Source organism: Protopterus annectens, chromosome 8.part0 (genome assembly GCF_019279795.1).
Source record: "Protopterus annectens isolate FY-2018-M chromosome 8.part0, PAN1.0, whole genome shotgun sequence".
NCBI classification, from domain to species: Eukaryota; Metazoa; Chordata; order Ceratodontiformes; family Protopteridae; genus Protopterus; species Protopterus annectens.
The window spans coordinates 1,798,953,446-1,798,980,113 of record NC_056741.1 but is presented as its reverse complement, the minus strand read 5'-3'; the positions used below and the strand labels follow the sequence as shown (position 1 = coordinate 1,798,980,113).

Genomic DNA, 26,668 nt, shown 5'->3' with positions numbered 1-26,668 from the left:
TTGCAGTCTCTCTCACACACACACACACACACACACACACACACACACACACACACACACACACACACACACACACACACACACACACACACTCTAGCCCCCTTGGTTGCAGTCACACATACACTAGCCCCCTCGCCTGCAGTCACACACACACTAGCCCGAACTGAGCATGCTTGTTTAGTCTATGCCTTTTTTTTTTTTTTTTTGCTGTTTTCTGTTTTCATTCCGATGGAGTTCACCGAGTGCCAGAATATTTTACAGTTCACACAAACTGACATGAGAATTAGCATGCCTGTCCGCTTCCGATATCCCCTCCCATTTAGTGTGCCAGTCAATGAAGGCATGCCCAAAGCTGTGCAGAACTAAGTGTGACGTACTACACTTGTAGATTACCAAATGATCTTTATGACTGAAAATCCGGAACATGCAGTTAAGAGGTATGCAAGCACCTTTTTAACAATGCCATTTTTTTGACATTCCTGAACAATAATAAACAAAGCTACAAACTGGCATTTTCTTGACATTCCCAAACCATAATATACAAAGCTACAAACTGCGATGGTTAAAAAGTTCTTGCATGCCTTGTGTTATGAAACACGAAACTGCAAAACCCCAAGACACATGAAAAGATGATAAATACTGCTCGGAACACAGGAAGGCCAGAAATGTTAACTTCCTACAGGTTATATAGCGGTCATGTGAACTGTTGTCCTGATAACGGAAAAATACCCCATTATTTAACCACAGGTACACAAAGAGTCCAACAACTGTCCTTGAGGCACATATACATTCACCTATCCTTAGGCATTATACCCCCAAGCATTTGTTGCACAGCTACCAGGTTATACCTCATACCATGCTTTTCGGCCCCAAAACTTGGACCGAACCACAAAAGGAGGGGGAGTATTGATATTCAAAGATCTCCACACCTCCATGTTGGTGGAAAAGCACAAAGCAGAGACTATCCATGTGCAAGTAACAGCGGGTAAAACTGCCTTCCAGTTTATAGCCTGCTACAGACCACGCTCCCAAACCCAGGAACCCCACCTCAGCCTTCCTGAGAACACTGGAAAATATGAAGGTCTCTCCAAACACCATTATAGTGGGCGAATTCAACTACCCAAACAGACTTGGAGCATTACTGTAGCTCAAACACCCTAGCCCAAAGGTTCCTAGAATTTATAAACTCAAATGCTATGGAACAACTTGTTACTACTCCCACAAGAGGGGAAAACATAGTGGACCTGATCATTACCAACATGGGGACTCTATGCTCCAGACCAGAAGTGTATCCCTCACTGGTAAGATCAGACCATAAACTAATCTCACTGGATATTCACATCCCGAACCCACCCCCTGCCTAGAAAACTCTCAGTGAAAAACGCCTCTAAATCAAATTTCACACTCCTTAAAAATGAGGTGGAATCCTTCAAAGCCCCTGGGCCTGTGGAAAATACGGCCCAGACTGCAGAAACCTTTAGAAATGCATTATATGAACACCTTCAGAAATGCATGGATCATGCAATCCCCAAAAAAACCAAGACCCAATCCTCCAAAGGCAGACGTCCTGTCTGGTGGACCCCAGCTATAAACAAACCATACAATAGGAGGAAGCTACTAAATGATAGAGCAAAATCCCAAAAGGGGAAGGCATGACTGATTAGTATTAGCAAAAAACTACGGGCACTCATAAAATTGTCTAAGACCAGCTTAGAGAGAAAAATCGCACAGGACACTAAGGATAATCACAAGGCTTTCTTTAGTTATGTTCTGAACCTGGGTGGTAATTCCCAGATATGCTCAGAATTAGTCCATAATGACAAAAAATACACTGAACCCAGACATTGCCAACATCCTAGCTGACATGTTCAGTGCGAACTGCCACCCCCCCACCCACCACAAGGGCAAATATCTATCCCAGAAGAGTGCTGCCCCCTGACATCTCAGATGCTCAGGTAAGAGCCGCCCTCTCCAAAGCAAAGAACATAGCATCAATGGGACCAGACGGTGTCCCGGGCTGCATCCTACATGAACTCCAAGAAGAGCTAAACCCAGATAGAAAACTACTGCTCAATCTCAGCCTTACTACAAGATATGTGCCCAAAGAGTGGTGTACAGCAACAGTGGTCCCTCTCCATAAAGGTGGTGCCTCAACGGATTCTGGAAACTATCGCCCCATAAGCCTGACTAGCTTGGTTTGCAAAGCTTGGAAAGGATCATGGACCTCATAAATAAAGATATTGGGGACCTACAGACACTGGATCCTACCCAGTTAGGCTTTAAGGGCAGATCCTGCCTCAAACCTGGTTGATTTCTTTGAAACAGTCACCAAGGCCATTGACGAGGGGAAGGTGGTCCACACAGCCTACCTGGACCTCGCAAATGCCTTCGATACAATACCCCAACTCTGGCATTATAGATAAGCTCACCAGCTTAAATAAACCCCTATGTCACTAGATGGATTGCAAACTCAAGGACAGAACCCACATGGTTAGAATTGCTAGAGCCATGTCAGACTCCAACCCAGTTACAAGTGGTGACCCACAAGGGTCAGTCATGTGACCTCTCTTGTTCGGTATATATATCTCGGAGGCACAGGCCAACAAACAATAAACCAAACTATTAGTGCTTTAATTTATACCTCTGACAGACGTCCTTTATAAAAAACTCAAGTGAGTCAATTACATGTCTTACAGTATGACATTAACATATGAAACAGTAGGTAATAAGAGATGACATTTCAAATTCATCCACAAACTGCAATTTAAAAGAAGGTCAGTCATATTTAAAAGAAGCAAAGCTACCAAAGAATTATTTAATTTTCACAAACAAAATGGGTACAGTTATGGACTAACAATGCAGCATTACAAACGTAGCTATGATACACGAAAGCCAAAAACATTGCTAAACCAAATTATGCTCCACCTTCAAACTTAATCTCAAAGGCCAATAATACAAGTTATGCCAGTTAGAGGCACACCTGATAAATGTGAAAACTAGTAACCCTCCGGTTTTCTTACAAGTTTTTGACATAATTTCACACCGACAGCTCACCCAAAATATAAATGACACTAGTTACAATTTTCAAGCATGTCACAACAAAGTTATCTAAAATTTAAATAAACTAGTTACTGTACACATAAATTAAAAACCAACAGCTCAAATGACCAAATCTAAAATATACAATCAAGTGTATTTTAATATATATATATATATATATATATATATATATATATATCACACACCCATTTCTAAAAATGCTACTCCAGTAAAAGAAAGTTTTCTCCCTTTAGTCCAACCCCAAGAGTACCACATACAATGAAAATAAGACTTTGGTTGCAGTCTTGCCCTTACCTGTCTGACTGTTTACAAACAAACTAGTCTGCCTTTTTGTGAATTAATGCATTATTTCCTTCTAGTAACTGTCACATCACTTAGGAGTGTTCACTGCATAGCAGAATTTTCTTCAAGTCACCAATTCTAGTTCCAGGGTTAAACAAAAAAAAAAAAGACTCAAATCTTAGGTACTGAATGTAGTTAATTGTTTGGTGTGTGTTTTACATATCAGATACCCATGTTTATGCATGAGGCCAAAATTGTGGTTTGCAACTGCAGGTCAGAATGAGAAACAGCACTGAATAAGCAACTCCAACCATAAAACTTCAATGCAACTCAAAGTACATCCATCCAGCTGACATTTTTCCAATTTTTGCACATGCGGTCAGGGTGTCACTTCAGTGACAATCTAGAGCAATGCTCTACAAGGCAAGGTGGATAACGCTGCTGCAGTGGTTCTTCCATGCCACACACACACACACACACACCCCTATGGCCAATTAGGAGCATCCAATCCACCTACTGCTGCATATGTTTTAATGTGGGAGGAAACCTGAGCACCTGGAGGAAACCCACACTACCATAGGGAGGACACACAGACTCCATACAGAAAGCAGCTCAGCCAATAATCGAACAAGTGAACCTCTTGCTGTGAGCTGACAACATCTGTTGTGCCACTGTGCACCACCCCCCCCCCCCAAGACAACATCATGTTAAATTTCCATTAGTACAGGTAATCAAAAGTTGCCATCCCAAAAGCACAGACTTTCTTGCCAAATACAGAACAGTAGGAAACCACAGTACTTTTACTACAACTTGAAGCTGAAATATTATAAAGTAAATGCTCTTTTCACCACACTGAACTTGGTGTTCCGATAAAATTGTATTTTGATGGTAAAAAAAAATTAAAATCAACGAGCATAGCAGCTCTCCTTTGGGGCATTTGGGTGTAACAAAATGTTAAATAGCTACTTACAGGAATGTTTAGACATCAGCACTGCTGAAAAAGTTTAAGATATAGTTTGGTATGCAATCGAGAAAGAGACTGGCGGAGAACTTGAATATAACGTCAGCGACTTGTTCTCTAACCCACATTTCACACACAGACACACTAGCCCCCCCTTGCTTGCAGTCACACACACACACACACACACACACACACACACACACACACACACACACACACATGCATACACACACACACTGGCCCCTGGCTTGCACTCACACACACACACACACACACACACACACACACACACACACACACACTAGCCCCCTGGCTTGCACACACACACACACACACACACACACTAGCCCCCTGGCTTGCACTCACACGCACACACACTAGCCCCCTGGCTCGCACTCACACACACTAGCCCCCTTGCTTTCACTCACACACACACACTAGCCCCCTGGCTTGCACTCACACACACACACACACACACACTAGCCCCCTTGCTTGCACTCACACTCACACACACACACACACACACACACACACTCTAGCCATCTCCCATTTTTCCAATTTGTGCACATGGGGTGAGGCAGGCAACAGTGACAATCTAGAGCAAAGGTCTACAAAGACAGGTGGCTAACGCTGCTGCAGTGGTTCTTCCATGAAAAACACACACACACAACTATGGCCAATTAGGAGCATCCAATCCACCTACTGCTGCATATCTTTTAATGTGGAAGGAAACCTGAGCACCTGGAGAAAAGCCACACTACCACAGGCAGGACACACAGACTCCATACAGAAAGCACCCTTGCTTGCACACACACACACACACACACACACACACACACACACACACACACACACACTAGCCCCCTTGCTTGCACTCACACACACTAGCCCCCTTGCTTGCACTCACACACACACACTAGCCCCCTTGCTAGCACACACACACACACTAGCCCCCTTGCTTGCACTCACACACACACAAGCCCCCTTGGTTGCACTCACACACACACAAGCCCCCTTGGTTGCACTCACCTTGACTGTGTGTGGAAATCATGAAACGACTACAACTCTATTTGCTAGCCAAGCATCCTAAAAACTACTACTAAATACAAATATAACAATTCATCATCAAAACATTAATTATGCAGGACAGGGGCATGTACACGACGCGTGAACGGTCACACGCACTTACATTACATTTGGCCAGCATTACACAGAGAACTAAACTGACGCATGGACGCTCAGAGAAACGCATGCCGATTTTCAATTTACCAAATGCCAGCATTAGAGAAATAAAACGAGTAATTATAAAAAATCTTTCTAAAATATAGCCCCCATAATATAATATAGCATCAATAAATACGAAAGAGCTACAGTAATCAAGTAACAGCAGCAAACAGGGTAGCAAGTGGCACATGCGCACACAAAAGGTATACAATCTATCAATGTGCAGTCAAACAGTTGCGAGCACAATATAAGGTCTAGTAGTACAGAGGCTCCATGTATAATTAACATCTGACTTCACGAAGACTTACCTTACTAATGAAGAAAAAATTCAGTCAAGCTGCAGGCAATGCAAACAGTGTTGAGGTCTTGAATCACGTCGACAGGATACACTCACTAAGAAAAAGAGTTCCACACGTTAGTCGGTCCGTTTTATTGTGGGTAAGAGTGATGGTCAAGGCACCTCATACATCACAAGATGGGTGCCTCATCTATACAGCATTCACATCAGGCTGTGGTTACATCAATTTGTGGGGGGGGGATCTACTGAAGAGTACAGCAAGAGCTATGGCAGATATGACGGCATCATTTCCGAGGCAGCTGACTATTTCTAGCTTATGGTTTAAAACGGAAACTCATACAGTACGTAAACGTAAATAGGCTAAGAGGTAAAACAGTAGAGTGGATTATTTTGTAAAGCTACGTTTTTTACTTTCTAATCAGGTATCAAATAACTGCGATTAGACGCACACCAGGTTGAGCAATCTAGTTTAATATCCCGTTCTCCTTAAATGCAGTAAATCTAGACAAGGCAAATTATATCTGGGGGGGACATGTAAACAGTACTAAAAGTTGATCTGTTATAAACTGAGACAGGTGATCAAACAGGTCTTGCTTTGGCATGCATTTTTCGCAAGGTTATGAAGGCTGAACTGTCTCAGCTACTAACTTTATCTTGGAAAATTACAGAAAAGCACAAAATTTGAGAGAACAAACCCAAAAACAAGAAGCATTAATTGGAGTCTCACACAACCACACTGACAGACTTGCCCCCTTTGCCTGCAGTCACACTCTTGCCCCACCTCTTTGCTTGCCTGCGGTCACACACACTAGCCCCCTCGCTTGCAGTCACAGACACAAACACTAACCCCCTCGCTTGTAGTCACACACACTAACACTAGCCCCCTCGCTTGCAGTCACACACACAAACACTAGCCCCCTCGCTTGCAGTCACACACAAACACTAGCCCCCTCGCTTGCAGTCACACACCCAAGCCCGATATGAGCATGCTTGTTTAGTCTGTTTTTTTTTTTTTGCTGTTTTCTGGTTTCATTCCGATTTAAGCACTACTACAACAGGTAATAAGCAACCTCAAGACCACTGAAAAGGCTAGAAAATTCAGTGAGGAGACAATTCATTTTTTTGCAATCGATTCTGAATTTGAAAGTCATAAATACATAGTTATTTGTCAATGTGAACACAATACTCAACTTGAAAGTAAATCTGAATGAAACCAGAATAGAAAAAAACAGACTAAAGAAACATGGTCAGTTCACTTTAAAGCCCATAGTCAAGAGTAAAAAAGATGGATAACTCATGGGTACTGGCTTTTTTTGTGATAAGGTTATATCAAAGATTCTTTGAAAAAAGACTGCAGCTAATTGAATAAATTCCAGCAAAAAAAAAAAAAAAAAAAAGACCAGTACTAGGCACTGCCTGCTTCAGATTGAGATGTTGCTTGAAGTATTTCAGTTTAACAGAAAACATTGAAATCATAAGCTTTGGAAGGCTCAGCTTGGATTTTACAAAGGAAGGTAAACAGAAAATGTGCTGTTATTGGCAAAACTACTAGTAACTGTAAACTTGAATTACCTTCAGTCCTTAAACATTTTAGAGCTAGGTCGAAAACAGATCAAAATTGCGTTCTCATGCAATAGTGACAGTACACAGATTCTCAGATGTATCCCACAAATTGTCTGAGGGTCACAGGTGTTACCCTTTAGCATTTTCACAGTGCAAGTAATAACAGTCACATCTTGGGAAGACAGCAATTTCCCACACCGGTGAGACAAATTGTATTGGTGGTGCCACATCCTTCAAACATTTCTTTATAAGATAGCAAGTTCACTCTTTCAAATGTCTCTTATTCATAGTTGCTTGTAACTCCAACAGTGAGCAGTACAATATAAATCTTGCTTTCACAAGGAATCTATTTCCATCAAGTAGTACACACACTGTTCGAGAACTGAGCCTCTGTCTGCATAGGTATGTTATAAAAGCCAGTACTCTATGTACTTGCTGCAGGAGAACTCACAGCATTACATGCCCCATAATAACCATTTCACTACCATGCAGTCACAATCTCTGATGATGCATCATTGTCCAACATAAAAGTGTATAAGAATAATTAGATAAAATGATGTTTATGTAATGTCATCATATTCCTATAATGTTGCATCAGAGACTATCCATGTGAAACTAAGTGGGTAAAACTGCCTTCCAGTTTAGAGGCTGCTACAGACCACGCTCCCAAACCCAAGAAACCCACTCGGCCTTCCTGAGAACTGGAAAATATAAAGGTCTCTCCAAACACCATTATATTGGGCGACTTCAACTACCCAAACAGACTGGGAGCATTACTCTAGCTCCAACACCCTAGCACAAAGCTTCCTAGAATTTATAAACTCAAATGCTATGGAACAACTTGTTACCACTCCCACAAGAGGGGAACACATACTGGACATGATCATTACCAACATGGGGACTCTATGCTACAGACCAGAAGTGTATCCCTCAAAGATCAGACCATAAACTAATCTCACTGGATATTCACATCCCGACCCCACCCCCTGCCCAGAAAACCACAGTGAAAAACTTCTCCAAATCAAATTTCACACTCCTTAAAAATGAGGTGGAATCCTTCAAAGCCCCCGGGCCTGTGGAAAATACGGCCCAGACCGCTGAAACCTTTATAAATGCATTACATGAACACCTTCAGAAATGCATGGATCATGCAATCCCAAATAAAACCAAGACCCAATCCTCCAAAGGCAGACGTCCTGTCTGGTGGACCCCAGCTATAAACAAACCATACAATAGAAGGAGGAAGCTACTAAATGATAGAGCAAAATCCCAAAAGGTGAAGGCATCACTGATCAGTATTAGGAAAAAACTACAGGCACTCATAAAATTGTCTAAGACCAGCTTAGAGAGAAAAATTGCACAGGACACCAAGGATAATCACAAGGCTTTTAGTTATGTTCGGAACCTGGGTGGTAATTCCCAGATATGCTCAGAATTAGTCCATAATGACAAAAAATACACTGAACCCACAGACATTGCCAACATCCTAGCTGACATGTTCAGTGCAAAATCCACCCCCCCTACCCACCAAAAGGGCAAATATCTATCCCAGCAGAGTGCTGCCCCCCTGACATCTCAGATGCTCAGGTAAGAGCCACCCTCTCCAAAGCAAAGAACACAGCATCAATGGGACCAGATGGTGTCCCGGGCTGCGTCCTACATGAACTCCAAGAAGAGCTAAACCCAAATATAAAACTACTGTTCAATCTCAGCCTTACTACAGGATGTGCCCAAAGAGTGGCATACAGCAACAGTGGTCCCTCTCCATAAAGGTGGTGCCTCAATGGATGCTGGAAACTATCGCCCCATAAGCCTGACTAGCTTGGTCTGCAAAGCTATGGAAAGGATCATCATGGACCTCATAAATAAAGATATTGGGGACCTACAGACACTGTATCCTACCCAGAAGGGAAATTATTTTGGTAACCAACTCCCAAAAACTGAATGTACGTAAGCAGCAATAATTCCCTATTCCCATGATTTTTCTTAAAATGATTCAGCTACTAGTATCCTTGCTGCCTTTAACTACATTTGTATGACATGTGCATGCATTTTATATCAATATCCTTTTGTACTGCTACAATGACTTACTTCAGTATGCTGTTGTGTCTTTTGGCTTTTCCCGGTTAGGGGTCGCCCCCACTTAAGAAACAGACACACACGAACACACAAAAATAGACAGACAGACTAACAGTGGACTAAAGCAAGGTAATACTGGGTACTTATGGGAGTTTGAGATCACTAAATGTAAAAAAGCCAAAACTTTCAACTATGCAATAATTTGCAAAAGAACAAGACAGCAGGACTTCAAAACACTCGCATCATTCCTAAACAGGTTTGCTCACACCAAAGACAAACATGGAGATAAATAAAAAAAATAAGGCTGTACAGTATTGAGATGCTTTTAGGGCTGTTCCTGGTTCCTCTTTGTAAATTCTGCCGAAGCCCTTCAAACAAGCATTTACCATCTCTCATGCTTGCTCTCTCACTAGCATAGGTCATGCAAATCAATTTATAATTGTATAGTTGTTGCATATATCATAACAATTTATAGTGTACACTTATGAAACACATTGATAACCAACATGGGAAATGTCATGCACACAAAAATCGATTTTCAACATGAAAAACAATGTTGATGGGAGTTTATAAGAAAATGGAAAACTTACTAGTGAATGCCTAAAGTCTGGCACATGCATTATGAAGAACAATAAATGACTGGCCAGACTTGACCATAGATTTATGATTTTACCTAGCAACCACTCGCACTAAATTTGACTAATTACACATAAGCACTCAATAGTTATTATCCCTTATGTTATTCCTCATGGTTCAACTAGCTTTACAAAAAATTACTATTATTATTATTAAAAGCTGTTAATGATGATAACAACAACAACAAATGCACATTTGTTAACCAGGTAGGCCCACTGGATACAAAGTCTCTTTTCAGAGGTGACCCAGGAGCAATGTCCAGTTAAGTGACCTGTTCAAATTTATACAGTAGGCAATTAAGGACTGAGGCATTCAAATCCTGTACCACACCAACTACAGCTCACAGCCTTAACCCTCAGAGCCAAATACCAGTGAAACAGTTAATATCAAAAATAACGCACAGCTTCATTCACTTCAGGATGAATTTAACAGTCATACAGGATGCAATAATTAACAGAGCATTATGCCACTAGGTTTATATTTATACTTTAGTAACACGACAGACTGTATACAAGACAAGGTATAAACAAGTTGCTTGTAATACTAATCTTTCCTGTAAAACAGTTTGTGCTCCAGTAGTAGCTACTCAAGAAGAGCAACAACTAATGCAGAGCCAGAAAAGGTTTGAGTCCTGTGGTCCTCTACATCATACAAAACGATGCGCCAAAGACAGTCAGCACAGTCATATACGACATCATACAAAACGATGCGCCAGAGTGTCAGCACCTTCATATACGACATCTTACAAAACAATGTGCCAGAGACTGTCAGCACCTTCATATACATCTTGCAAAACGTGCCAGAGTCTGTCAGCATCTTTACATGACATCATACAAATGTCATGACTCTGTCAGCACCTTCATATATAACATGGTACAAATACAAAAGTAGCAGAGGAGCAGTAATAAAAACATACAAAAATACCAGAAAGCTTAATCTTTCCACTGTAATCATGCAAGAAAAAGTAAGTGATAGCTCCTGTGCTGACTCGCAGTCTGCCTCAACCCAGCTGGACAGCTCATAGGCATGATGCAGATAATATTGTAACTTGCTTAGAACAAGTACTTTGAAAAAAGCACATGCAAAGGAGGTGAAGAGAAAATTCCCAATTGAGAAGTGAAAGGCAACTACAGAAAACTGACTACCACACAAAATGACAATTAAAAACTACTTTAAAGCCAAAAATGTCACCAAATTTTACTATAGGAGAATATCACAACAGTTTACCACACAAACTGGAACAAATGTATATATACAATCAAAACTTATTACAAAGGCAACATACCACTGGAAAATAAAACAGATGGGAAAAAAACACTACAACAGCAATAGCAAGGAAAAGTCAAAACAGAAATGACGAATGACACTAAGAGATTAACTGCTAGAAAAGCGTTTTGAGAATTCATAAGTAATCATGGAAAGGCACGGTAATGCTCTAGACTTGGAAGAGGCCAGATGCAACTGTATCTCATGTAATATGACATAAGGCCGCAACAGGGAAAACCAACAGTAAAACCAATAGCAAAGTTATTGTAGTCTTTAGTCAGAAAATTATAAAACTTAACGTAGAATATATCTTTTGAGTATTCATTATAAAAATGTTACACCTTATAAAAATTTTTAACTTTTCGAAATACAGACGTGCACATATTACTCCATTCAAGTAGCATAACTCATCTGAAAAAGTTTTTGTGGCTTCAGCAGACAGTATTCACATTCAGACAAAGATAGTTTCTAGAAACCCAAAAATCTTGAAGCACCTTTCACTGCTCATAATAATTAGAATATTCTACACTATTCCCCCAAATGAGCAAGTTAAAAGCACTAAAATGCCAATCCATATGTAAAGTAAATGGGTAAAATGTCCGTTAAGTAACAAGACATAAATTAGGGTGGGGTTACCAGTCTATCCTGAAGAGATCATGAGCGGCAACCAACAGGACTCTGTACAGGGGCAATTTGTTTCTGGAATGTTCTTTTCAAATGAAGTGAGAAACAGATTGTGAACAACCAAATATGCTGGTGAGTGCAAATTGAAAAAAAAAAGTGTTTCAATAAAGAATGTCAAAGCTGTCCATTACTGCCTACAAAAATTGACATAAAATGATTACAAAATAAATGGTCCAATCATAAAAAATATATCGCTCATCATTAAACAGCAAGGTACAACAGCAGAGAACAACGTATACGTTGACCAATGTACAGGGGATACAAAAAGTGTACACACCCCTGTTAAAATAACAGGTTTTTGCGATATAAAAAAATGAAGTCACAATAAATCATTTCAAAATTTTTTCCACCTTTAATATGATCTATAACCTGTACAATTCAACTGAAAAAAAATATGTTGGGAGAAAAAATATAAAAAATAAAAATGTACAATACACTGGTTGCATAAGTGTGCACACTAAAACTAATACTTTGTTGCGTGTGCACACCCTTAAACTAATACTTTGTTGAAGCACCTTTGGATTTAATTACAGCATTCAGTCTTCTTGGGTACACACCTGCCATCAATTAAAAAGACTCTGACTAACCCCAAATAAAGTTCGTCCTAGTAGGATTTTCCTGACATTTACTCAGTTGCCTGCTACAGCAAAAGCCATGGTTCGCAAAGACCTTACAAAGCATTAAAGGGATCTCAATGTTGAAAGGTATCAGTCAGGAGAAGGGTACAAAAAAAATTCCACAGCACTGGATATACCATGAAACACAGTGAAGACGGTCCTCAAAAAGTGGAGAATATATGGGACAACAGTGACATTGCAAAGAACTGGACTTTCCTCCAAAATTGATCATAAGACGAAAACTGGTCAAGGAGGCTGCCAAGAGACCTACAGCAACACTGACAGAGCTGCAGGAATGGCAGTCAAGTACTGATTGCGTACTACATGTGACAACAATCTCCCATATTCTCCATATGTCTGAACTATGGGGTAGAGTTGCAAGACGGAAGCCTTTTCTTACACAGGAAAAACAGCCAGGCCCAGCTAAAATTTGCAAAACAATACATCAAATCTCCCAAAAGAATGTGGGAAAATGTGTTATGGTCTGATGAGATAAAGGTTGAACTTTTTGTCCACAATTCCAAAAGATACATTTGGCCCATAAAAAAAATTTCACATCACCAAAAGAACACCATCCACACTGTGAAGCATGGTGGTGGCAGTATCATGCTTTGGGGTTGCTTTTCTTCAGCTGGAACTGGGGCTTTAGTCAAGGTGGAGGGAATTATGAACAGTTCCCAATACCAATCACCTTTGGCCCAAAACCTTCAGGCATCTGCTAGAAAGCTGAAGATGAAGAGGAATTTCACCTTTCAACACGACAATGACCTCAAGCATACATCCAAATCAACAAAAGAATGGCTTCACCAGAACAAAATTAAAGTTTTGGAATGGAACAACCAGAGCCCAGACCTAAATCCAATAGAAAATCTGTGGGGTGACCCGAAGATGGCTGTGCACAAGAGATGCCCTCACAATCTGACAGATTTGGAGCACGTTTGCAAATAAGAGTTGGCAAATATTGCCAAGTCAAGATATGCCATGCTGATAAGACTCCTACCCAAGACTGAATGTTGTAATTAAATCTCAAGGTGCTTCAACAAAGTATTAGTTTAAGGGTGTGCACACTTATGCAACCAGCTTATTGTACGTCTTTTTTTTTTTTTTTAATATTTTTCCCAGACAGATTTGTTTTTCAATTGAATTGTACAGGTTATAGGTCACATTAAAGGGGGGAAAATTTTTGAAATGATTTATTGTGGTTTCATTTTTTATATCACAAAAAAAATGGAATTTTAACAGGGGTGTATACACTTTTTATATCCACTGTACATCTACGAGAGCCAGAAATACAAATTCCGAATGAATCTAATTTTAAAAGCAAGTCTATTCACTTCAGAGATCATTATACCACTTTATATGACTGATCTGACTCATTACTGTATATGATGCTGCATGTTGCTACCTCTGAATAAGTTACCTGAAAGAACTTTAAGTATAAATCATTTGCCACAAAAATATAGACTTGGAAATCATACTATTCAGGAAGGCTTTGTGAATTTTAATTACATTCTGCTTTGATTAAGGTACCAAGTACAGATATCTATCTGGCCTATAAAACAATGTCTGAAGCATATACATAATCTATGTTCAAATTAAAAGTTGATATGCCTGCAGAGGAGACAGTCCAACTGAGGATTCCTAGACTTGGAGAAAGCATATGACAAGGTCCCAAGAAAACTTATCTGGGCAGTACTGCGGTGGTTTGAAGTCCCAGAAACATTGGTAGAATTAGTGCAAGCTATGTCCAAGGACCAAATGACTCAAGTATGAACAGTGTTCGGCCTCACAGAGGGGGTCCCAGTAGGAGTGGGTGTACACCAGGGTTCAGCTCTGAGCCCACTGCTGTTCATACTGGTGGACTACATTAGAAAACAGGTTGGAGGGGACGGATCAACAACGTTGCTGTATGCAGACAACGTGGCATTACAGGCAGACTGAGCTAGAACTTCAGCAAAGGATAGGAGAATGGAATGCAAATCTGAAGGCACATGGGATGAAACTAAGCACAGATAAGATAGTGGTAATGGCAGTAAACTGGAGAAATCAGAAGATGCTGAGAATAGAAATAGAAGAGAAGACAGTGGAACAGGTAAACAGCTTCAAGTTATCTGGGAGTCGTGGTTCAGGAGAAGGGAAGTCTGAATGAAAAGGTCAAAGCTAGAATCAGAGGGTCTGCAGACAACTGGGGTAGATTGTCAGGTGTAGTCTATGACAGAAGAATTCCAAAGAAGCTGAAAGGTAAGCTGTACAAAACAGTGGTGCGACCAGTAGTACTGTATGGCACAGACACCCGGGCAGTAAAGGCAGAACAGCTGAAGCTAAAGGTGATGGAAAGTGCCTGAGAAGGGTGTGGTAGGATGCACACTGTGGGAAAGACGAAAAAATGACAAGAGCAGAAGCCAAAGTAGCTCTAATTGCAAGAAAGATCAAAGAGAACAGATTACGGTAGTTTGGACATGTGCAGAAAAGCAGAAGGCGATCTGGTGAGGAAGATTTGGGACAGACAGGAACAAGGTAGGAGTAAGTGAGGATGTTCAGCAAAGAGGTGGCTGGATTGTGTGAAAGAAGATCTGCAACAGTCAAGCATGAGTCTGGCGCTGAAACGAGAGGGTTAATGACAGTTAACACGATACCCCGACCCCATGTAGAAAAAAATGGGAAAAGGGGGCCTGATGATGATGCCTGCAAGCACTGTTGGTGAAAGTGACACCACACTAGGAAAACTTAAAGTACATACAACAATACAAAAAGTAACATGCATGTTGCACTGCATGGCACTTTCCAAAATTGTGAAATAAGCTACTCCTTAGAATAAAACAGTCGGCCATTAATTTCCTTCAAAATAATCTTGAAAAAGCCAGTAGGTCACAAGCTTGACAAATCAACGCTATAAACTTGTCAAGTGAATTAATGTTTGGATCATTTGAATAACTGAACACGTGAAATGAAGCCGGATGATTATGTCTACTGGCTACATTCTGGGACCTAGGTGAATGAGCATGGAAGCCACATCAGAAGTGAATTCATTTGTCTGCAGCTGACGTACAGACATGGAAATAAGTGGATAATCATGACAGCAGATGCTTGGATTTCCTAGACTCAGGTTGAATACTGGGCAGGGATGACTGAGGAGTAGCCCTTCAATACTGCAGCTGACAAATATGCAACCTACATTATGGTCAGTGCAACATCATAGTACAGAGTGTAGTATATTGAGATATTTGTACCTCACTTGAGATTTACAAGACAGAAATGGGATGCTGTGAGTGCACAACAGAATGTATGCTCTTCAGACGAGACTAATAAAAACCAGGAGCCCTGTGTAGCACAGCACTTAAGGCAGCAAGGATTTATATTAGGCAGGTCATTCTTTCACTTGTGTGGTCAAAGTGACCAACCAGGAGAGGATTTGAATTTAAACCACGAAGACTTAGCAAAGCATTCAGACCAGAACAGCCTTGGATGTCAATACAAGGTAATTAAGGTAGTGAATTCCTCTGTAAACCATGATGCAAAACAGGGCAACCAGACTGTCAGCCATATGACCAGATAACCGAGATTAGCATATTATGACCCCGTCAAAATAAAGAAAGGGAAGACAAATTAAAACAATCCTTCAGCAAAAATAGGATGACAGTATTTTTTTTCAGAAAAGGATTGTACAAGAACATATACTGCTTGGAAAAACAAAAAAAGAGAGAGAGAGAGAGAAAACTACAGAAGGTTGGCAAAAGGAAGCATTTTTTTTAAGGACAGGATTACCAATGTACGGAAGAACTTCCAGAAGAAAAACACAAATGCAGGGGAGGTGACGATTTCACTAATAGACATGAGATTACAGACTTAATTCTATGCCATCTAGTCCTGAGTTTTTTTTTTTTTTTTTACCTCCACTAAAAACCATTCCTTCCTCCAGTCTACTGTTTTCAGATCATTCATACCCCACCTCAATCATGTTAACCTGATGCTGAAAGTTACTACTATGGCAAGCTTGTGAGCCTTCTTCCTGAGGAAAAAAATGTACTAAACAATCAGTGGTATTCAGCAATGAAATGGAATATCTTGTGTAAGAAAAGCAATAAAGGAAACAAACAAATATCAGTGGTTTGCTAAGCCCCTTGGAATGGACTAATAAGGCATTGTCAAGATAAAGCAAGAAAGAAAACCTAGGAGAATACCAATGCAGAACAAAAGTGACACATGAAAACACTGGCAAGAATTACTGAACAGTTCAGGAAAATGTACTGAGGTTAAAATCAATGGCAACTCAAAAAAAAATCAACACAGGGTGGTCATGCTGTTCAAGCCTCCAGCAGAAGCACAGCAAAATCCAGCACGAACGGTGACAAACAATAGTTGACACCCCTCCAAAAAGAAATAAGTCACAAACCACTTAGTCAAGTTGATAATACCTGCCCATGTACTTAAAGTACACAAAAAAAGCAAGGACAGCAAACTGCAGCCAGCTTTGACATTCTTCTAGCTGGACATTCAGGCATGCACTATTAATCACTGCTGAATTATCTATGTTTGGATTATATTGCACTACAATCAATAATTTAAACCACACACACAGTATGTCAAGCAAAACAAACTGTTTACGTATGTGCAATGCTTAAAATTCTAGCCAGAACATAACAGTAAGTTCAGACAGCGAACACCACACCAACTTACTTATGTGAAATAACTTTTCAGTACTATACAGCACTAAACAAGAACGTGAAAGAATAACTTAAAACTGATACAGCAAGTGAATGTGAGAACTACACTGCAGGAATACAAGAAAACAACTCTTTAATGCACTCGTCACAACAGAACAGAAAAAAAATCCAAATCTTTATGATATTCCCTAAACAATCTTCATTATAGCCGTACAAGATTGTGGATCACTCGTTTTGCAATTGTACTACCATTCTGCCAAAATGAAAACTTTCAAACCCGCTCTGTCTGTAATTTCTACTTCTCTCGCTTGTCGAGATGGGATGCCACAATAAAGCTATTGCATCGAAGTAACTACAGCTTAGCAATATTTCTCATACAGACTCTCTTCAGAAGAATGAAAAATCAAAACGCTCTTACTTTATTCAGTCGTACAAAAGGCAACAAAACTGCACATGCAATTGTTACCCCACAAACGTACCTGTACTGCCAGCTTTTGGAACTCCCTCTCCCAGTGGCTGGCTTGTTATGAGCGGGTACTTCCAATTTCCCCTCGCTATCGGGCACCTTTGTAGCCATTTCGCCTTGCATCATGGCTTTAGATTCAAAAGGATGAGGAGCACAACTAAGTATCCCTTTGACTAGTCAAACACCTTCCCCAAAGGGAGGGGAAGAGTTATCAATCCAACCCAATACGTACGTGGTACGTGTATAGGTACGTGTATCAGAACAGAATTTGTGGCCGCACTTGGTGTGGTTTTTAAAGCCACCCGGGATTTTGCCGTGTTAACACAAGTTTAATAATTAAGCCTACAAGGCAGAAAAAAAGGAATTAGACTAGAATAATTATATATAAATAAAATAAAGGAAAAGGAAACGACTACCAATACTGGTACTAAAATACAAATTACACCCTTGAATGTAAAGAAAAAGAAGGGAGATGAGTACTAACTCTAGTACTCAAGTATGCGAGTACAAAAAGGGAAAAACAAATGAATCTATATGAAAAAGAAAGGTTGGAATGGAAGGAAGAGGTAATTAGACTGGGGAAAAAAAGCCTTATTCGCGCAGTAGCAACATGTCTTTCTATGGAAGTGGGAAATGAGATCGGAGGTACTTAGTGTTGGTGGCTTGTGGGTAAAGGAATAACTGGGGAGTTTTCTGGTTGCCAAGAGCTTTTGCAACGGCGGATACCAGCCCACAAGTTGAAGACAGAATGCAGCACTACCATGGAACAGTACCATCTAATAAAAATATGTAGCAAGGGATCCTCACCAACTACAAAAGTCACAAAACTCTGGAAATAAACTGCGATTCAAAACTACAAATTAACTAGTTTTGAAGATTTACTTGTCCCTCCAGGGAGGCTTTGACGTAAACTATAAATAAGGGTGTTGCATGCCCTGCAACTATATATACACTGTTAATACTGTGCACCTCAGTGCACACATGTGCGTTGGGGGAGGATAACAATCTCGGACTTCGTATAGTGCATGCTCACTCATTCACAATTGCAGTTCATCTACGATCCTTGGATCAGATAGGCATCTTTATAATTTGGGTTACAGGCACGGCACTTCGCACAAGAAGGATTTATAAGCGGAACAGAAGAACGCATCGATCACTAAAGACTAAGAATATAATTAGTTAGGAAACGTATTGGCCTATCAGCATTGATCAAGCCTGTGGCACGAAACAGCGCAGTTTGATCTGCAAATCCCGTGGGGAAGAGATGCCCAAGAAAGAAGTAGTGAGGTGCCGTATACGATAATCCTCGTTTTTTTCACCACAGTAGCAAGGTCTATATTCTGTCTTCCACCAGCCTTGCTAAAGGAACATCACAAATAGACTGTAAATAAACTGAGCAACACTTTAGCTGTAATGACGGTAAAACTGTCATTTTCGCGATGCTCTATCATTACCAGTGGGGAGTACTGAAATAACGCAATACAACTTTCCTTACTTTCACAATGTCAGGATTTTCTGAAAGGCTGTTTCCACCCCCCACACACCCATTTTAGATGCAGGCCCCCGCATATTAGTAAACGAAAAATATAAACTGAAATTCTGATACCCTCTCCAAACACACTGCATAAGATATTCAGACAAAACACAGTGCAAAACAGAGCTGTAGACTTAGATTACTTAGCAATTTTAGCATTCACAATCACAGATTTAACAACCACACATTTACTATCCTTGGGTATGAACAATAAACACGCGCCGATCAGAAAACGCCATATACAACAACAACGCGCAATTGGAGACAACGTGGTTTCGGCGTTCGTTAAAAAAACTTAGCTATAATAAAATAAATACAACATTGTAGCATGCCCATGTAGCTTCAGACTCTAAATTAAAGACGCCGACTGTACAAACAAATGGAGCACACAAATCTCAAAGGCCAGCAAAGTAGAAAACAATAAACTAACGACTCATCAATAATACTAATTTTAAAAAGCCCTACAGACTTATAAGCATTAGATACAGTAAAAAAATGGACAAAATATCAGTGCTAGGGGCACACAAACTATAAAATTACACAGATAACTTACCTTAAATATGAGTTCTTCCAACGCTGGACAATACAAACAACGAGCTGGTCCTTCTCAGAAAATGGAGCCGATAGGATTCACTTTGAATGAAAAGAAGTTCCACACAGCAGCCACTCACTTTTATTCGTGGAATTGTGGGCTGGCCAAGGCAGTGTTGACATCACATGTGGGAGGATCACAGGGGCTTATATGCAGCATGCAAATAAGGCATAGTATACGTCAGTTTGGGGGAGGAAACCACTCAGAAGTTACTTGAGGAGCTATGGCAGATGTGACGACATTATTTTAGAGACGAGTAGACATTTTGTATTTTGGTTTTAAAACGGAAACAAAAATAGTACGGAGAATTAGGAAGCTCATCAGTAAAACAGTTTAGATCATTTTATTTTAATGCAGCAGTTATTTTTTTTTTTGCCTGTAACACATAAGGGGGACTTAAGCAAACAACAGATAGAGCAATTGGATTTTATATCCCATTGTTTTCCTTTAAGAGACAATAAGGCTACTCCTATCTTGAGAGTTTCTGACCTCACAAACACGTTCAATTCGCAGGACACCTCTAACACTGTAGTTCAATACAGGTTGTCTTTTCTTTACCTATTACTAACAAAATGTTTGACATAAACATTTATTTGCAACAATTGGAAAATAGTAATAGGAAATTTTGATTTGGCCAGGACAATTGGGAATAGTCCTATTTTTTCATGTAAAAAAAGTGAGCAACATCAAGATGATTTTGGAAAGAGGTGCAAAAAATACAAACAGGTTTTGTGATTTACCTTCAGGTACTTTTCCATGTAACAAATGTAAACAGTGTAGATTTCTAAGTGGCATGTCCAACATTTGTTTAAAACACAACAATAAGACCATTATAGTAAATGGTCATCACACCTGTAAATCAACTAACATAGTTTATTTAGCACAGTGTGTTTCATGTGAACATTTTTACATCGGGAAGACTACACGTACTTTAAATAAACGCGTTTATGAGCACAATTTAGCTATCAAGAAAAAAGATGAGTTAAACGCTTTGGCAAAGCATTCAACTATTGCCCTTTGTTTAAGAAATTCATTTTTTCAGTGTTAGAAAAAGTTGATGACACACCATTTAGTGGTGATTTTAAGAACCATTTGGAATGTAGGGAAGCTATTTGGCAGATCAGGCTAAAGGCTGATTGCTTGCCTGGTTTAAATGATACCATTAATATTAAGTGCTTTTTATTAGCTAGAAGATTTTAAACTTATAATGTTAAGACTTTTAAACAGTTCATTTTGTTCGTTATTATCATTATTGTTTTTTCATTGTTGACTGTTTAATTTTTATGGTGTATACACATCATGTTACAGTTTTACATCTTGTATAGGCATAATTGAGTATGCTTTTTCATTGGTCAGTCAATTTTGTGTGATTTTGTATTTAAATTATGTAGTTACCTAAGGGTGCTTTTCTGAAGAAGTTCTTTTTGGAATAAATAGAACAAAAATGTTAAGAATACAGATTGGGCTGTCTGTTTTCCATTGATCGCTAGTGGATGTTTGAATTTTACTTGGTTCTTGTTTCGTTTCCTGTGTCGGTATGTATTCAGAGTAGGACTAGACATCCAGACCCTCTCATGTTCCTTATGTCTGTTTTGTATGTAGCTACATGCACTTTTGAACATAACACACACACACACACACACACACACACACACACACACACACACACACACACACACACACACACACACACACTTGCTGTACACCATGCACCTGTATAATTAGTTTTAGTGTATGTTAAAATCTTTGCGGGAAGGTTTTTTCTGGTGGTGCAGTACAGTTGAAGGCTTCATTCAGGATGTTCTGTCGGTATTTTAACCAGAATATGTTTTTGTTATTGCTGTCATCATTTTTGAATGTAAGCAGTAATCCCACAATGTAATGTCACTTTGTAATCCAAGCAGCCCCACCATTTACCTGTTCTTGTGTTATTTTTCATCTTACCTTGTTAGGCCATAGACTTTTAAACCTCTTCTGTGATTGTGATTTACAAATTGCTGCAGGTTCTGCTTCCAAGAATGTATTTTACTGATATAGACTTTTTTTCTTCAGATGTGAACTTCTCCTGAAGGTGGCTGTTCAGGGTTTGGTGCTGCCTTAGCAGATGTTTAAAGTCAGAATGCTGTGTTTTAGATGCCCATGATGTCACTTCCTGGAATTAGGCTTCCACCTACCTTGGGGTGAGTACAAGTATCTGTACTGTTTCTGAACAGAAGAGGCCAGCTGTGGTGTCAGCATGTGTTGTACTACATATTTGTACAGCTGTATTATTGCATCATATATTTACGCATGTGTCTTACTGAAGCATGGAGGTAATCTGTGAACGAGTCTTGTGCAACATTGTGGCTTTCATTTTGTCTGTTTCTTAAATGTGCCTTTACATGTAAGAAGCAGACCTTGTGGAGACCTTTTGTTTGTCCTATTTATATGTTTAAATATTATTTATTTATATATAGTACTAACCTATGAACCTATAACCTATGAACCTATGTGTGCCATGACTAGAATTATCCAAAGCAGTGAGATCACTAGTAATTTGAGATATCTGCTTAGTGTGATAGGACTCTATCAGAAAAGGTTTGCCAAAGGAGCTGTAGTGACCATCATTCACTCATTTTTTGCACAGCCCTTTCATTTTGCTCATTGTCGGAGAATGCACGCCCCAATCGTAATTTCTAGCATTTTCCAAGAAGCTTTCACACCAACCATTCTTCTTGTCTCCATTTTGTAACCCTGTTCGCCATCACACATGAGCAGGGATGTTGATTGCAGTTCTCCAAAAAGTAAAATCCATTTTTATGAGTTGAAATGTGGGAGTCATTCCCATGATTTAAAATTTTTTTCTGCACCTCATGGTGATTTCATTGTAATTTTTCAATTCATCTGTCAGTATGCAACATTTAAAACAGATTCTAGGTGTAGAACATTCAATAAAGCAAGCTGTGACAGTATTGTAAGTAGGAAATATCAGAAGAAATACAGGTTGTAATGAGTGAGTGCTCTGGCTTTATATGCCAAATTCCATGAACATTGCAGATTTTATAGATTTTTATAGAGAAACCAATCATGTTCCACAAATTTCCCTCCATTTTTTTAAAAACCTATAAACCAATCAAGATTTAAAGGAACAGCATTTAATGGAGGGAAATATGTGGAACATGATTGGCTTCTCCATATGTTCTTGGTGTGTGTGTGTGTGTGTGTGTGTGTGTGTGTGTGTGTGTGTGTGTGTGTGTGTGTGTGTGTGTGTGTGTATATATATATATATATATACGGGAAAATACGGCCCAGACCGCAGAATTCTTTATAAACACATTCTATGAACACCTTCAGGAATGCATGGATCATGCAATCCCAAATAAAACCAAGACCCAATCCTCCAAAGTTAGGCGTCCTGTCTGGTGGACCCCTGCCATAAACAAACTATACAATAGAAGGAGGAAGCTACTACATGACAGAGCAAAATCCCAAAAAGGGAAGGCATCTCTGATCAGTATTAGCAAAAAACTACGGGCACTCATAAAATCTTCTAAGGCCAGCTTCGAGAAAAAAATTGCACAGGACACTAAGGATAATCACAAGGCTTTCTTTAGTTATGTTAGGAACCTGGATGGGAATTCCCAGATATGCTCAGAATTAGTCCAAAATGACAAAAAATACACCGAACCCACAGACATTGCCAACATCCTAGCTGACAGGTTCAGCACAAACTTCTCCCCCCCTCCCCACCAAAAGGGCAAATATCTATCCCAGCAGAGTGCTGCCCCCTGACATCTCAGATGCTCAGGTAGGAGCCACCCTCTCCAAAGCAAAAAATACAGCATCAGTGGGACCAGACGGTGTCCCGGGCTGCGTCCTACATGAACTCCAAGAAGAACTAAACCCAAACATAAAACTACTGTTCAGTCTCAGCTTTACTATAGGATATGTACCCAAATAGTGGCGTACAGCAAAAGTGGTCCCTCTCCACAAAGGTGGTGCCTCAACGGATCCTGGAAACTATCGCCCCATAAGCTTGACTAGCTTGGTCTGCAAAGCTATGGAAAGGATCATCATGGACCTCATAAATAAAGATATTGGGGACCTACAGACACTGAATCCTACCCAGTTCGGCTTTAAGGGCAGATCCTGCCTCTTAAACCTGGTCGATTTCTTTGAAACAGTCACCAATGCCACTGATGAGGGGAAGGTGGTCCACACAGCCTACCTGGACCTTGCAAAAGCCTTCAATACAATACCCCACTCGGGCATTATAGATAAGCTCACCAGCTTAAATATAAACCCCTATGTCACTAGATGGGTTGCAAACTGGCTCAAGGACAGAACCCACATGGTTAGAATTGCTTGAGCCATGTCAGACTCCAAACCAGTTACAAGTGGCGTCCCACAAGGCTCAGTCCTGGGACCTCTCTTGTTCGGTATATATTTCTCGGAGGTACAGGCTAACACGGAAGGACTATGGCTGACCAAGTTCGCAGATGACTGCAAACTGGGTGCTACAATAGACTCTCCAGCCGAGACAAGCATCCTACAAAAGGGCCTCATAGAAACAGATAACTGGTGCCAGAGCCATGGCCTCAAGCTAAACGCCAAAAAGTGTATAGTCATCCCCTTTGGCAAAAACAAAGTGCCCACAAATTACCACATTGGTGGTAATCCATTAAGTACAGAAGAAGTAATTAGGGACCTGGGGACCCAAGTTGATAGCAATCTCTTATTTGACAACCACGTGGCCAAAGTGGTTAGAAAAACATTTTATATAACCCACCTAATCATGAAGGGATTCACATCTAGATCAGGGGAGGTCATCGTGCCTCTTTACTCATCCCTCATCAGGCCCATAATTGAGTACAATGCCCCTTTTGGGATGTACCTTACCAGACATCTGCAGCAACTGGAAAGACCCCAAAAGTATCTGCAGCAACTGGAAAGACCCCAAAAGTATCTCACCAAGAGGATCAAAGGGCTCAAACAGATGCCATATGCTGCCCGGTTAAAGAAACTCCAGCTCTACTCAGTGGCATACCGCCTGCTCAGAGGCAATCTGTGCCTGATGTATAAAGCCATGTCCAACCCGGAATTAATGGACATGCTGCACCTCAGAAAATTCAAATCCCATCGAGTTACGGGCTCGAGAGACTTGAACCTCAGCACTGAAATAAATAGGACATGCTGGAGGGACAGATTCATAACCCAGAGGCTCCCTTCACTCTGGAATAAAATCCCAGTCCAGGTTAGGCAGAGTCCCTCATTGACTCTCTTCAAGAGGAATCTTGATGAGTGGATGGGAGATAGTAGGTTTACCCCGGGTATCACTTCTGTGTCACTGTTAGACAGAGGCACAGTATACTAATCTCGAAAAAGGGCATAGCAAAATTCATTTAAAATGGGTGGCGAAAGCCAAACACACACTGGCTAGGCTTATAAATGCCCTAGGATAGATAGCCTAGTATGAACCTATGAACATATATTTATATATATATATATATATATATATATATATATATATATATATATATATATATATACACACCAAGGACATATGGAGAAACCAATCATGTTCCACATATTTCCCTCCATTAAATGCTGTTCCTTTAAATCTTGATTGGTTTATAGGTTTTTAAAAAATGGAGGGAAATTTGTGGAACATGAAAGCACTTGCGCTACGTTATTAAAAGTTTTTTTACATTCTGCTTGGAGTTCTCTGTATACTTTTACTTGCTACAGCTGCCTTCTACTTGGTTTGGAGGGATATTTTTGCACGTTAATTTTAATAGTTAATATTAAAAAGTGACTCCTGGGTGCTTGGTGGTCTTCCTAAGAGGGAAGCCTTCAAGTCGCTTGGTGTTCTTGCAATAATTCATCCTCTGTGGGTGTTTCTGTTAATTCATCATCTGTGGGTGTTTCCGTTGAATATGCGGTAGGGGTTCTTCTGAAATGCCGGAGGGTTGTTCCAAAGGATGAAGCCGCCCTGGCCTTTTTTCTGCCCCGGTATTGCTAGAGTGGCTGCCTTTTCTGCGGTTATGTGGTATTCAGCTGTATCTCTTCGCATTGTTCCTTCTGTACCTAAAAAGAAAATTAAATGGACAAGAAACCGAAGTTAAACTCCTGGACCTGGTTGAAACCTCAGTGTACACAATAAATTCAAAGTGCAGTGCCAGCTAAAAAAAATTCTGCAGTTAGAAAAAAATAGTCTGAGATCTGTCGTTGGTAGAAGTTCTTTATTTAAAACATTTTTTGCAGGAAGCTATCCAAGTGCTGTTCAGTGCTGGCTAGCATCAGTAAGTGATCTCTATTTATTCAGAAAAAAGAGAGGCATGTCCCGGTTGATTCTCCAGTCATCGCAAGTGGGTGTGTGGATGGCCGTGGTCTTTATTACATCAGTGGTGATGATGTATTGGGAATGCCCAGGTAAACCTTGCCACAGACTGTTAACAGAGATCATGGAAATGAAGCTTTGTGTTGTATTTCCCAAAATCATAATGCATTAAATGGTTTATAGTTTTTATGCAATTAAATCAGTAAGACTGAACCAATAAAATCAGTTAAGCTCCTAAAATTAATAAAAGATGAATGGCTACAGTAACTGTCCGTTAGAGCATTTAAGAGTGGACGTTGTTTAACATTGTGGTGAGCACATATGATCATAAAGCAGTCAATGGTTTACAGGTTTATCAGTTGGTGTGCTTTAATAATCAACATTTAAATTAAATATTATCAGTTTAGCTCTAACACTAAATAT

The 26,668-nt window shown here is 40.0% G+C and overlaps 1 protein-coding gene across 2 annotated transcripts in view; it reads left to right on the top strand.

The window, feature by feature from the left end:
• Positions 1-26,668, top strand: part of SLC38A7 (solute carrier family 38 member 7) — a 456,284-nt gene that overhangs the window by 34,316 nt on the left and 395,300 nt on the right. For both annotated transcript variants that reach the window (XM_044081294.1, XM_044081293.1), the window contains exon 2: positions 21,979-22,106. The gene's annotated coding sequence lies outside the window, so the exon portion shown is untranslated. The remainder of the gene's footprint in view (positions 1-21,978; positions 22,107-26,668) is intronic.